Raw genomic sequence first — 14,463 nt, forward strand, 5'->3', positions numbered from 1 at the left:
ATGAAGCTGGAAAGACCATTCCTTCAGGTTGCAGTTCCCAATTTAAATTACATTGGTGCTGGTGTTAGATAACTTTGCAAAATGTAATCTTTATTGTCATTGTACTTAAATACAACGAAATTGGTCTTAACCTCACTGGTGCAAAATTATAGCAGAAACGAAAAAAGAAAGAAAAAGAAAAAAAACTAGCGTGTGCATGGAGTCATTGTGGTTGTATTTAAAAGTCTGACAGCCCAAGGATAGAAACTATCTTTAAACCTCTCTGTTCGGCTGGCTATTCTTTGATGTCTTCTGCCCGATGGTAGAAGTGCAAAGAGACACTGACCTGGATGTGAATCATCTTATGTCTGTATATAGCAGGGGTGGGTTTCAACCGGTTTGCGGCGGTCCCCGCGAACCGGTTGGTCGGCAAACCCGGAAGTAAGTAACTTCCGGGAACGGCGAAGGGCCCACCCGCCCGCCTGCGTTCCTTACCCGGTTTTGACAAGTTCTGCGCTTCCACGCATGTGCAGGACGCATACAGCACCTGCGCGATCCTCCAGGAGCAGCTGGAGCATCGCACAGACGCTAGTACGCATGCGTGCGCTGCGCTCGTGCACAAGGACGCTGCCGGCCCCATTCCAACCGAACCGGTTGGAACGGGGCGAGAAACCCACCCCTGGTATATAGTGAATATATGTAGAAATAAGCAGGTACGCACATCCCACTGTGATCTTTATTGCTGTTTGCTTGAGCTGTGCTCAGATATATAAGCAGATACTACTATTTGCATAGAAAATATACTGCCCAGTTCAAGGTGTTTATGCTGATGTATCAAGCTGTAAAAAGGAGGCCTGTCTGTAACACAACCTATCCCATTATATGCCTGAGCACTCAAATCAAAAGGAGATACACACATCCTCCTGCCAGAGGTTCATCAAAATGGCCCTTCTCTTTGTAGCTCAAAAAGTGGAATACTTTCTCTAGAGCAAAATCTTAGCCTTGTTCTCCCCACTATAGCCAAAGTTCAAGAATTCATTTTAATTGATATATTGCAATACAATGCAATACAATCCATTGACAGACACCAATTTATTTATTTGATTTATATCCCACCTTTCTATCAATTTGAGAACTAGGCAGTTTATAATAGTAGATGAATATAAAATAGGAACAGTATAATTAAATTCAGATAAAAGTAAAACATTAAATTGGTGTCTGTCAATGGATTGTATTGCATTGTTACTCATTATCATTACTGATATATAATACATACTAATTGTTCATTATTGCCTATTATTATTTCCAAGTGTAAATCAGGATAATTGTAGAGTCATAATTCTACAATTTTTATTTAAAAGGCAGAACACAATAGGATCTCCCCTCATTTTAACCTCAGAACAACTTTTGTTGGGCTGAGAAATAGTGAGGATCCCAAAATTGTCTAGAAGAGCTATAAAGCTGGCTCTCCCCAGTTTCAGATTATTTCCTTAATCGAGGCCCTCTTTTAGCTCTATTGTGAATATTGGGCAAAGGTTTTTATGGCAACTTCTCTTTGTTATTGTTTTAACAATGAAAATTCAGAATATATATTTTATATACAACTATTAAATTTCATATTCCCTTCAAAATTGTTCCCTCTTGCCTATAATAAATGTAGCAGAATTGCTGCTTAGAACGGTACATAGAAAATTATGTGATTTTATTGATTTTACAAGGAAAAGTGCAAGGAACTGTCTGAAGCCTTACAACTAGAACGGAAATCACTAATGGAACATTAGGAGCAGTCAAAAATCATACATAATATAACATGGTACATGCAACAGAATGCTCACGCATGATAATTTAGCCGTGAGAAAATGGCCTTTGAAGTGGTCCCTCGTGGATTTTTTCCTTACTCCCAATAGAATCCAGATGCATTCCAAAATGCACTTTAAAACCATGATCTGAAATTAGACCCTCGTTTCCGATCATTATGGTTCATTACAATGACATTCCACAGTTATAATTTTTTATAACGTTTAAAAAATCATTTCCTTGCTGCACCTTTATTATATTCAACATTCATCCTGTAATATTTGAACTCTCCATTTAACAATAGGCATTTCCGTATTCTTTACTGCATAGTACTATGAATAATTAAGCTTATCTTTATTGCTTTGATTTTGTTCAGAATAGAAGACAATTGGATTATTTTATATGGGGGTCATACAATGTAGGTTTTTCTTTAAGAATTACTTTTAGGTCATGGCTGAAATCTGACAAATAATTTTGTGTTTATCACATTTTTCAAGTAAAATGAAAATAATTATATTAGGCTTATATCCTGCCAGCTCTTAACTCTGAGTAGATCACAATATATTCCTAAAATGATAGCAATTGTGTTGGAATAGAAAATACATGAACATTGTATTCCAGCAGCCCCACTCAACAACTGCTCCTTATATTTGTCCCATTTCAGATCTCAGTTCTATAAATCTGTTCCTTGTAAACAGCTTTGTGTAACCTTATAGAACAGACAGTGCACAGTCCACATGTGCTTTTCTGCTTGTTTTGTAGGGCTATATACAAAATGTCTAACAAATTGCCTATGAGTGGGTGAATGCATTAATGCACTTATCAGGTTTTTTTAATACATATTCAATTACATCACAATTTGGGAGACCCACAATTTGAGGGTGGAGGGCATCTAGGGAAAGGATTAACAGATGGAAGAATGACGTTTTTGATCTGTTTGTTTCTTCCCTGAAGCTGGACTTTTGAATGAAGAACTTTCCTGTAAAAATGACAATGCAATACATACAGAAGCAAAGTATTAAGAAGCAAAAATGTGTGGATATAGCAAAGGATTTAGTATTCCCCTCCTGGTTGCATTTCCAATTATTTCTGCCTTTAGGTGTAAAGTATCAGGCATGCAAGCCATCTTTTCTTTTTGGACTTCAGGCCTGCCACACTTTTTACTATTCATTTTCTATTATGGGAAAATAGGAAGGGGTTTATATGGAGTTGGGTAATATGTAGCCATAACAAAATTCTTTCTAGATAGCCAAGGTCATCCTTTGTCTCTGCACCTGGCCGGAACTGGATGGGTGGAAGATGCCAGCATGGCAATGGAAGATTGGACCATGTGATGGACTTGTGGGTGTGGGGGCAGGATCTTGAACTTTCAATTGGATGGGAAAATCTGGAAGCTTTCAGATTCGGGTTTTCCCAGATGTGCCAACATGGCTCTCTTAATAAATGGGAACTTTGAGGAATTTTTTGCCTCGGCCTCTGATTTACTTTTGGATGCTATTTGGAACCCTGACACAAAGAACACTTGAATAGCCAAATATAGTCTGGATATTATAAACAGAGGCATAGTTTTTAAAAAACCTTGTTTTCATTAGGTCCATTGAATATGTCTGGAACAACTAAACAATCAGGTTCATTCAGAAGTTACTTACTCTCGTATTGACATCTAAGGACTTGTGGATAGGTCATCCATCTACTGCAAGGGTAGGCAACTGTGATCCTTTAATGACCTGTAGACTTCAATTCTTAGAATTCCTGAGACAGCATGGCTGACTCAAGAATTCTGGGAGAGGAAGTGCACAGGTCATAAAAGAGGCATAGTTGCCCACTCCTGCCCTATTGATTCAGAGATAGGCAGCATATATGCTCTTGGAGTCCTCCTTTGGTGCCTATTAGGCTTTCCATCTCATCTGACTTTATTCATTTTGCTTTGAATATTAAATTGAAAACTGCCATGCTGCAGAGCAAAGCAGTAGATCTCAAGCATTATCTTTATTAGCAGAGCTTCTCTGGACCCCACAAAGCTCCTAATGAAATGTTGCTAAAGTGCTTAAGTTGTCTTCTGATAAACTGGTCTGTTGCACCAATCATTTTGTGCATAGGTTGGTTTAATATGGTAGCCATTTCATGAATGTAATACAAACAGGCCACCCCAGAAGGTTTATCTTAAGAACCCAACAAAACAACTTGCTTGTTTCTCTATTTCTATACATAAGGAGGATCAACATACACATTAGAGCAGGCTAAAATTTGCAGGTTCAAGGGATGACAGGATTACACCTTGAACATTTCTGAAAAAGGCACTTCCAATTAGTGTTGTATACCTAACTCTCAGAAAATGAAGTAGCGCCCTACTTCTAATCAATAAAGCAAAGTTGTCCAATGCAGATATTTCCTAAGCCAAGAGTGATCTGAGTTGCTTGGAGCTGCTTCACAAAATATTTGGAGGTGCAACAGGCCTTGGCAAGTCAAAGAACTTTGTTGAGGTGAATCTCTAGAAGGAAATAGATTGCATGCTGCCCTACCCTCAACATCTCTGGCTGGATCACAAAATAGGTTCCTAAAATTATGGCATCCATATGTGAGTGTGTGCAGGTATAACCTTTATAGATATTGGATTATATGGCAGTTTGGGAGAATTTGAGGGCAGTGGGCTGAAAGAAAATCCTCTTTGACTTGAATCCATGAGTGTCTGCCATTCTGTTTCAGTTCCCTTCTGATACTTCTTTACAGACTATGTGTAGGAGAAGAGTGACTGAGCTGGAAGATGGGGTTAAACGTCTCATGAAATTGGAGTCCTTGAGTTGCCACAAGAGACCCAAGTCCAACCCCCCCCCCCTTTGAATTCTGTTGATTCTTATCGAGCTGCAATTTAGCTTTGATCATTAGTTGACTGTATTATGTGTATAGGTAGCAGCAATAAACTCTTGTCTGTTTTGAACTTGACAAATGTTTCTGGTTTTATTTGCATCTGACATTAATCTACTCATAACCAAAGCTAAATTGGCACTAAATAAGAGTCAATGGAATTCAAGGGGGGGGGGTTTGGACTTGGGTGTCTTGTGGCAACACAATGATTCCAAACTGATGACATGTTTAACCCTGCTTTCCAGCTCAGCTGCTACATTATGAGCTCCAGCGGGGATGGCGCCTGACTGCCATTGTTGTGGCTATTGACCTGGAATAGCCTTGGGGAGAACCACAGAAAGAGCTGAAGAAAAAGTTCCTTGCTGCCAAAGCCATAACAGGAATTAGCCCAGCAGGTCTCTCTGTGGTGATCCACAGTTACAAGGCCAAGGGTGAAATATGTGTCCACGTAATGATGCCCCATTGATTTCTAAATGGATGCAAAATAAATTAGAAGTTTCACAGCCATGAGGTAAATGCTGTTCTGTTCCACTCTCAGAGAGGGGTTTGGGTCAGCCTTTATCATATACCAGCTACCTGAAGATTCAAGCTGTTTAAATAAGAAGTGGGGGGGGGGGGGGCATCCATGTGGCCCTGGCCTTACCTTTGTGAAATAAAAAGGCTGGAAAAAAATTGCAAGGAAAGACGCTTCACAACTGGTTCCTCTATGTCTACCTATTATGGTCCTATTTATCCCAGAACAGGTTATAATTAACTTCCCCCACCCTACTCCCCCTCGTTTTCCTTCTGAAGGAAAATATGAGAGCAGAGGCCCAGAATGTATAATGGAGACCTGCAATCTTAACATACCATAAACAGGTCTTGAGAAAAAAAACCTTGCTGTCACTTGCTATGCAGCTTCCTATTGTGAGTGTAATTACAGTTTTTATTGGCACTTCAGACTGTCTACCTCCCAGAGAGATAACACTGTTTATTATTATTTTTTTAAAAAACCACTTTTTGGTTACTTTGTGCTTACCAGCATACACAACGTATTATTTCATGGTCTTTCTCTTTTTGAAATTGGTGTTCACATCGGCTTTTGTTTTTCTCATGACCAATAAAAGTTTCCCAGGTATTCAACAGACAGGAATTTTAAATACAGGGTGATGTTTGCTTTTCCTTCCCCATCTTAAGAATTGCCCATTTTTATTTGCCCTACAAGGGACACGGTGGCTCAGTGGCTAAGTTGCTGAGCTTGTCGATCAGAAAGGTTGGCAGTTCAGCAGTTCGAATCCCTAGTGAGCTCCCATTACTTGTCCCAGCTTCTGCCCATCTAACAGTTCAAAAGCATGTAAAAATGCAAGTAGAAGAAATAGGAACCACCTTTGGTGGGAAGGTAACAACGTGCCATGAGCCTTCCGTGTTTAGTCATGCCAGCCACATGACCACAGAGACATCTTTGGACAGTGCTAGCTCTTTGGCTTTGAAACGGAGATGAGCACCACCCCCTAGAGTCGGGAACGACTAGCACATGTGTGCAAGGGGAACCTTTGCCTTTTTACCTTTATTTGCCCTACTGAAATCTAAACCCTGGGAATTGAGTTTCATCATTAAAATGAAACAAAATCAGTGCCCTGAAGAGGAAGAAACCCCAAATGAAGAATCCTAATCATCCTGAACAGGAAAGCCACAAAGAATCACTTAAATCAGATGGAAACATTCATATAAATTAAAATATTTAAAGTGCATCAGAAGAGTGTTACTGCTATTATAATCTTATGAGAAAATCTAATTTGTAAATAACATTAATGTTAATAGAAAAGATAATAATGTTCCCTAACCATATGATTAAATCACAAGACCTCTTTTATTAAGGATTACTTTTTCGGTATATGTTGATATCACTCTTCATCCATGTGTGCCTGGCCCATCTCCTTTCTACCCTAACACAGTCTTTCAGGCAAGATGAGGCTGACATGCTTATCTAGATGAGCAAAGATTTGACCCTGAGCAACCTATACTAAGAACTCTACGACACCAGCTGTGTTTGAGAGGCTATGTTTTCTACCTGCCTTAACAGCCAAAGACAGCATTTTATATCTTGTCTGTACTCATAAAACCCTGACCCAAATCAGGTCTCCTATAAATGATGTAGCCCCAGGTTCTCTGCTTGTGTTGAGGAATGGCTTTCAATAGATGGTACTGAGAGAGCTGCTCTGATGCACACAAAACCCCTACCCAGAAGGAAGATGGCCTGAATTTGAAACAACATCCCCAAAAAGAACAACAGACAGGGGACTGTTCCTGTTTGGGGTGTTGAATAATTAGCAACACCCCTCTTGGATGTTCCATTCACAAATACAGGCAGTCCTCAACTTATGACCACAGCTGAGTCCAAACTTTCCATTCTAAGTGAAACAGTTCAGTTTTACCTCCATTTGATGACCTTTCTTGCCGCAGTTGCCAAGTGAATCACTGAAATTGTTAAATTAGTAATACAGTTGTAAAGTGAATCTGGCTTCCCCATTGATTTTGCTTGCCAGATGTTTGCAAAAGAAGATCACCTGACCTCAAGACACTGCAATTGTCTAAAATATGAGCTGCTATTGCTATTGAGAGAGAAAGACTGGTCTGAAGTGACCCAACCAGCTTCTGTGCCTAAGGGAGAACTAGGACCTAGGTCACCCCATTCCTAGTCCAGTACTTTAACCTCTACATTTCACTGACTTAGATAGATATATTCATATTATATAGACATATTCATACTCATGTCAAGTTTACCTAAGGACCTTGATGATATGTATATCTTTTCTACTAGATGGATGATGAAATATCCCTCATGTCATAACACCTGATGTGATGTATTTGAATTATATAAATCATGTCAGATAATACTGTAATTGATGATGCACCACATGGAGTGTTGTCATCTCTTCTTTGAGTATCAACAGAATGGCCTGATATCGTAAACATATTCCTTGTTGTATGGATTTCATCTTCACTGTTGAGAGGGTTTTCCAACTGGATGACCTACAGAATATAACTATAGTCAGTATTTGACTACAGTTCAATATTTCAAAGTTCAGTAACACCAGGAATGTTTCAAGGGGGTAAAAGCCTTGTCAGGACAGCAACTTCACAAGATTCCTGTTTATTGACAGCATGTCTGAAGTCACTAAAATTAAGCCCTTGGTGCTAAATCTTAAAGTTATAATCCTTTTGCTTTTTCTCCAGTGGCATTTTCTCAGTTTTTGTGGTGAGAGTCTATCAATCACTGGTGCCAAGAAGACAATACTGTCCTTGAAAAGCAGTTTTCTGTCTTTGATTGTTGGTTCCATGGAATGTAAGGCCTTGAAATCAATTTTAGGGTTAGCTAGAGACATATCTGGTCTTATATTGTTTCTTCTATATACTTACATACACAGAGACTTTCAAAACGTTTCTTATAGAAGAATCTTCAAATATCTGAATCAGCTGCTTTCTTTCCCGTGAAGCAGACTGCTATTTTTCAAATGAATTTAAAATGTCAAATTGTCCTGAAAATAAATCAATTCTGTATTAAATAACTGTGAAGTAATTTAGGAAAGAAACATGTGGAATCAAAGTTCAGCGTTCTTTTATCCAGCAAGGAACTGCTCACCAGTGCAACCTACAGATCTGTAAAATTAATTCCCATTACATTCAGAAGGACTCATTTCCAAATAACTATGTAAAATAAATGAAAGAGCACAGCCTAAGCAAAGCTGTATCTTAATATATGAAAAATTAAAAAGTAATAGTTTCCTAAACATCTGTTTACTGCTGTTTACTTCAGAAAAGATTGCAGTGAAGATATCAGCTAATTAGTCAAGAATGGAGCTCTTAATCTCTTATTGTGAATGTGCTATTAAAATAAAATAACATTACTTGAATGTCATAATTAAATCCACAATTACAATTGGAGTTCCCTGTCTTGATGCAATCAATAGTAAGGCAATTGCTGATTTCAATGGAGCAATAACATAAATATTTTTGTTTGTTTCTTTATACATATTACCTAGAGAAATATAAATGCCTCACAGAACAAGAATTAAAAACAGAGCAGATAAACTTATTTTATCTATTCCTTAGCATGAAATTCAGCACTCAGCATGAAATTTTTATGATCATGTCTGGATTTCTCTAGTCTGTCATTTCTCTCCTTGTATTTCTGAATACAAGAATGCAATATATATTGTAGTGTGTGTTTTACATGTTCTATTATAGCAACCAAGTTTTAAGATATTGTAAAATGGGGTGTCTGTTTCTTGACCCAGGAGGAATTTTTGAAAGAGAAGAAGGAAAAAACAGCCTGAGATATTTAGTGTCTGAACCTGAGGAAAATAAATAAATAAACAAACAAATGACTGGCCTCTCCCAGCAAGCCAAAGTATAAAGTATCTAAACCTGGTTGAACTGCTGTGATACCTGAGGCAGAAAATTCAATAAGTATTTCTCTCCTTCACTGACAGCAAAAATACAATAATAGTCATTTAAAGAACAAGCACTTCTGCTATTCTCCAACGACATCTGTAAGGAGCTGCTTTGTTCTCCCTAATGGTACCAATAGATTCTGAACTTTACCAATCTTTCCAAAGCAAGAAACTGAGCTAGCACAGTGCTAAAACTCAACAGCCTTAAGCTAGGAAGAATTTAGAGAAAACTGCAAGTTCAGGTTCTATTTCATTTTTGACCAAAATAGCCTTCCATTCCTTTTCATTCTTAAATGCTTGCACTTTCCAGTCATTGTCATTGCAAAAGTGCATAATCCTGAACTCAGATTGGAGACATTACCAGTTAGGGGAAACATCACGTGGCGTGCTCCGTGGTATCTGATTGGTTGTGCCATGTGATTTAATGATAATAAAGGTAGGAAAAGAAGTGAGAGTTACCAGCAGGGGTTAACAATTAAAAACAGGATTGGCTTATGACTTCTGGAGGGCCTTGAGGCAAAGCCTCTGGAAAACTTCATTAGTAAATTACATACAGATGTGATATGATATTATATGGTATGGTATGATATGACATGACATGATTGTTATGTTAACCGGATGTCTATCTGAATAGAATAGAATAGAATAGAATAGAATAGAATAGAATAGAATAGAATAGAATAGAATAGAATAGAATAGAATAGAATAGAATTCTTTATTTGTGATTCGACACACAAGGAATTTATCTTTGGTGCGTATGCTCTCAATGTATATAAAAGAAAAGATACATTCATCACGAATCATAAGGTACAACATTTAATGATAGTCATAGGGTACAAATAAGCAATCAAGTCATATTAGGAAACAATCAATATAAATCGTAAGGATACAAGCAACAGTTACAGTTATACAGTCATAAGTGGGAGGAGATGGGTGATAGGACCAAATAGAAGATTAATAGTAATAGTAATGCAGACTTAGTAAATAGTTTGACAGTGTTGAGGGAATTATTTGTTTAGCAGAATGGTGGAGTTCAGGAAAAAACTGATCTTATATCTAGTTGTTCTAGTGTGCAGTCTATACCATCATTTTGAGGGTAGGAGTTGAAACAATTTATATCCAGGATACGAGGGGTCTGTAAATATTTTCACAGCCCTCTTTTACCTACCAATATTAATTTATTTGAAACGTAAAATGTTCCTGCAAAGTTTAATGTAACCTAAGCACTGTGTAGCGGATACAAAAACAAATATACTTAGACTGCTCACATATCATAGTAATTAAGGAAATAACGTTGCTTATTTTACAATAATCAGTTGCACAAAAAGTGGATTTATATACCAGAAAAGAGGGGACAGACTAATATGTCTGGCTAAAAATGTCCAAGTACTGAATTTACCAAAGAGAGTGGGAGGCTCATTGGAGACAATTTTATCTTTGAATATTAGTTTTATAGAATATCCTAATTAAAAATCTTGTTGTGTTTTCCTCTGAGTGCTGTCTGTGCTTGCATTCTTATCAGAGTGGAAAATTGCCAAAATTGGAGTATTCAAAATAATTGTTTTAATTAAACTCATAATAATTTTGAAATACAGTGAAGCCTTCTGCTCCAGGGTCTTGTTTGTTGATCCTGCATAGATATTGTAGATGTTCTTATATCCCTAAATATTTTACTCTTTTGGATCATACTCTCATAGCAGTATTCGAATCTTCTTCCTCCACTAGTAAATATAACTCCCTCTTTCTACACCTCGGTGTACCTGCTAATATACTGGCCCATGCATCCGCTCCATAATGCAATGGTTTCGGCTGTATGGAATAGGCTTCCAAAGAGGCACTTCTCCCTTTTTCCAAATCTTCTCAGCTCTTCCCTTTCCTTCCCTACTTTTCCTGCCTTTCACTGCCATGGTTATTTTGGCTTCCTCCTATTGTCCCTGCTCCCAAAACCACTTCTGCCTACAACACTTACATTTTGGTTTCTGGCTTGTACAAACAGTCCTCTTTTAACCTCTCACTCAGTTTGGACTCCTCAATAGACCATTAATCAGTTGAATGTGGTAAACCCAGGGGAAAACTGGATTCTTTGGGAATAATGTATAGCGACTGCAATAAGAAATGGAGAAGTCTATGTCTTTCAATGCCTCTCTGACCAACAGGGGAAAGACATCAACAACTACACCACAACCAATCATAACTTTGCCATTTTTTTTTTGTTCCTTTTGATATCATCTTCTGTTTACAGAGTTTGGGCATTCCCACCCAACCACTGTTTCCACTTCTCAGTTCCTCCAATTTCAACCCTACCTGTCATCATCTTCAACTTGCACCAACCTCAGAATGCTGAGAACACAGCAACAAACCACACAATCAACGTTCCCTCAAGATGGTCTGCAAGAGACAGCAAAGAACTTTCTTCATTTAATATTCTCCCCTCTGAGCAATCACCAGTCCAAGAATATTTTTAAGAATTTCACCCCATCTCCAAAAAAGATTTAAAAAGGAAATCAAATTAATTGATTCCCCCTTTCACATTGCTATAAGGAGAAATTACCACCATGACAGCATTTGTAAACATCTCAACCTCTTGTGCCACCATTCCTTCTCTGTATGCTTGGTATTCAGAGGTGGGTTGCTGCTGGTTCAGCCCGGTTTGGAGAACCGATAGCGGTCCGGAGCAGCTGAGAGCAAACCGGTATGGTGTCTCTTTTGGTCCACCTGCCTGTGCTCTATACCTGTTTTTATGGCAAAAGGCAAATTGCACAAGGGCACACAGCGTGCATCTGTGCAAGCCCTGATTGTCGCAGAAGCAGTGGATTGTGCACACACACACACACAGCGTGAGTCAGGTGCTCATGCAAATGGAATGCGTGTGTGATCAGCGAACCAGTAGTGAAGGTAAGTGTAACCTACCACTACTGGGATTGTAGTCAACAGAGTTCAGCAATTAGAAGGTGAATGTCACCAGTGGGACAATTACCCGTTTAAGTTTTATAGAACCAAAGATTTCAATGAAATCATTAGCTATTCTCTGGTTTCAAATAAATGGTTAAGAGTAAAACCCAGGTCTCAGAATCAACTGGATCACATGTTATCACCCAGTTCCAAAACTATCACAAATAGTTTTTGTGGAAGTGTATTCCATTTTGGAGTTTTAAAAAAGGTGACAAATCATCACATCCTGTCGTGACTTGAATTAGTCCTAAGCTCCAAAGAACTTTAATAAATAGTCTGGAAGCTTTTTGGACCATTCTGTTAACACTGCTGCCATGGCAATTGGATTTTCTCCTGGACAATCAATTGTGTTAGGATTGTTAATGGTAATTAGGCTTCCAATGCCAAGCCAGCTTATTTTTAGGATTAAAAATAAGTTAAAAACTCAGATTGTTGTCATTTTTCATTTAATGCTAAGCACGTCAAATGGAAAAGAAGATAAAAAGGAAAAGAGAACAACTGCCTGAAAACTATTAATTGCAAGAAATAATAATCGTTACGTACATATTCCACAGTTCATCAGTACAGAGAACATTATTTCTAATGATGCATATCTATTTCCTCTGAAAATCTAACAGGATTTTAGCTCTGGTCCTTTTCTGGCAAGAAAAAGGGGGGAAAGGGGGGTTTGAAAACCCCTTTTTAATTTATATGTACTTTAGCCACACAACAAAAGGGGGGGGGACTGGTCCTATTTTGCTAGTTTAGCCAGACAGTGTTGGAACTTCATAACGACTATGTTCACGCAATAATTAAGCCCTATTTGGCTTATCATTGAATTACTGGAAAAAAGCACAATTTGTTGCATTCACACAACATACTAAACCACAAACCCTGGTTAACAAGCCACATTGGCTGCATTCGCACACTACACCGATCAAACTCTATCTTGACTTAGCACATTGTGAGGGGGGGAAATTCCATGAGTGTTTTGTACTGGTTTTGTTTCCAGGATCTATCATATATAATAGGTGTCCTTTGATGCTAATACTATAGAGATACTAGCATTCAGATTTAATGAAGCAAAGGTTCACTACTGCCTAAATGCTGTGTAAAAATTTGCATTACATTTCCTGTCCAATTCCAGCAAAGATAACAAGAAATAAGCAAAAGAAAGCCATTCCCTTTTCTTGGGTTATAATTACTACTGGTTCTTATCCTGTTAGAAAGTAGTAACAGGAGAATTAAGCAATTAACAGAATTGGGCAGTTAATTTTGTTAACTGACAGGTCAAACATTGGTTTTAAAGCATTTAACTTCCTTGAAAGAGTGAAAAAAGAAAGCCTAACCATTAACTAGTTTGAGATGGATACTAATTACAGAAACAAATGAATTAACTTACTGCCCTGAAGCAATACTGGTAGTCCTTGACTTGTGACTGCAATTGAGCACTAAATTTCTGTTGCTAACTGAGACAGTTGTTATGTGAGTTTTGCCCCTTTTTACAAACTTTCTTGCCATGGTTGTCAAGTGAATCATTGCAGTTGTTAAGTGAATCTGGCTCCCCCATTGGCTTTGCTTGTCAGAAGGTCACAAAAGGTCACGCGTGACCCCTGGGACACTGCAGCTATTCTAAGCACATGCCAGTTGCCAAGCATCTGAATTTTGATCACATGACCATGGGATGCTGCAACATTCATAAATGTGAAAAACCATCATAGGTCACTTTTTTCAGTGCCGTTGTAACTTTGAACAGTCTCTAAATGAATGGTTGTAAATCGAGGACTATCTGTAGTATTTTTTTAATGTAATGAATGATTATAGCTTATAGCAATATTAAGAGAACAATTCTAACATTGGGGACAGAAAGTTTCACAGACAGTAAAATCAGCTCCAACCCTGACATATTTCTTATTTCTTCCTTCCTTCTGGATTTTATTTATTTATTTATTTATTTATTTATTTATTTATTTATTTATTTATTTATTTATTTATTTATTATTTACTTACTTACTTACTTACTTACTTACTTAGTTACTTACTTACTTACTTACTTACTCACTTATTCATTTACTTATTTACTTACTTGCTTATTTATTTATTTATTTATCAGCAAGAACAAGGAAAAAAGTATCAGTATAGACATAGACAAGGACACATGAAAAAATGGCAGAAATAAATGAAGATAAGTAAGCAAAACAGAGCCATAAACACATAAAATGAGTACATATAAATGGGGATAGTAGGACAGGGATGGTAGGCACGCTGATGCGCTATGCATTCCCCCTTAGGGACCTCTTAAGAAACGTGTAAGGTCCACAGTAGACAGTGTAAGGTAAAAGGTATGGGGGTTAGAGTAACTGACAACAGGATCAGGTAGAGTTTATCCAGGAGAGTGATTAATTATTTGATTGATTGATAATCCCACCTTTTCTCCTGGAACTCAAGATGGTATATG

Source organism: Thamnophis elegans, chromosome 1, assembly GCF_009769535.1.
Source record: "Thamnophis elegans isolate rThaEle1 chromosome 1, rThaEle1.pri, whole genome shotgun sequence".
In the NCBI taxonomy this organism is placed as follows: domain Eukaryota; kingdom Metazoa; phylum Chordata; class Lepidosauria; order Squamata; family Colubridae; genus Thamnophis; species Thamnophis elegans.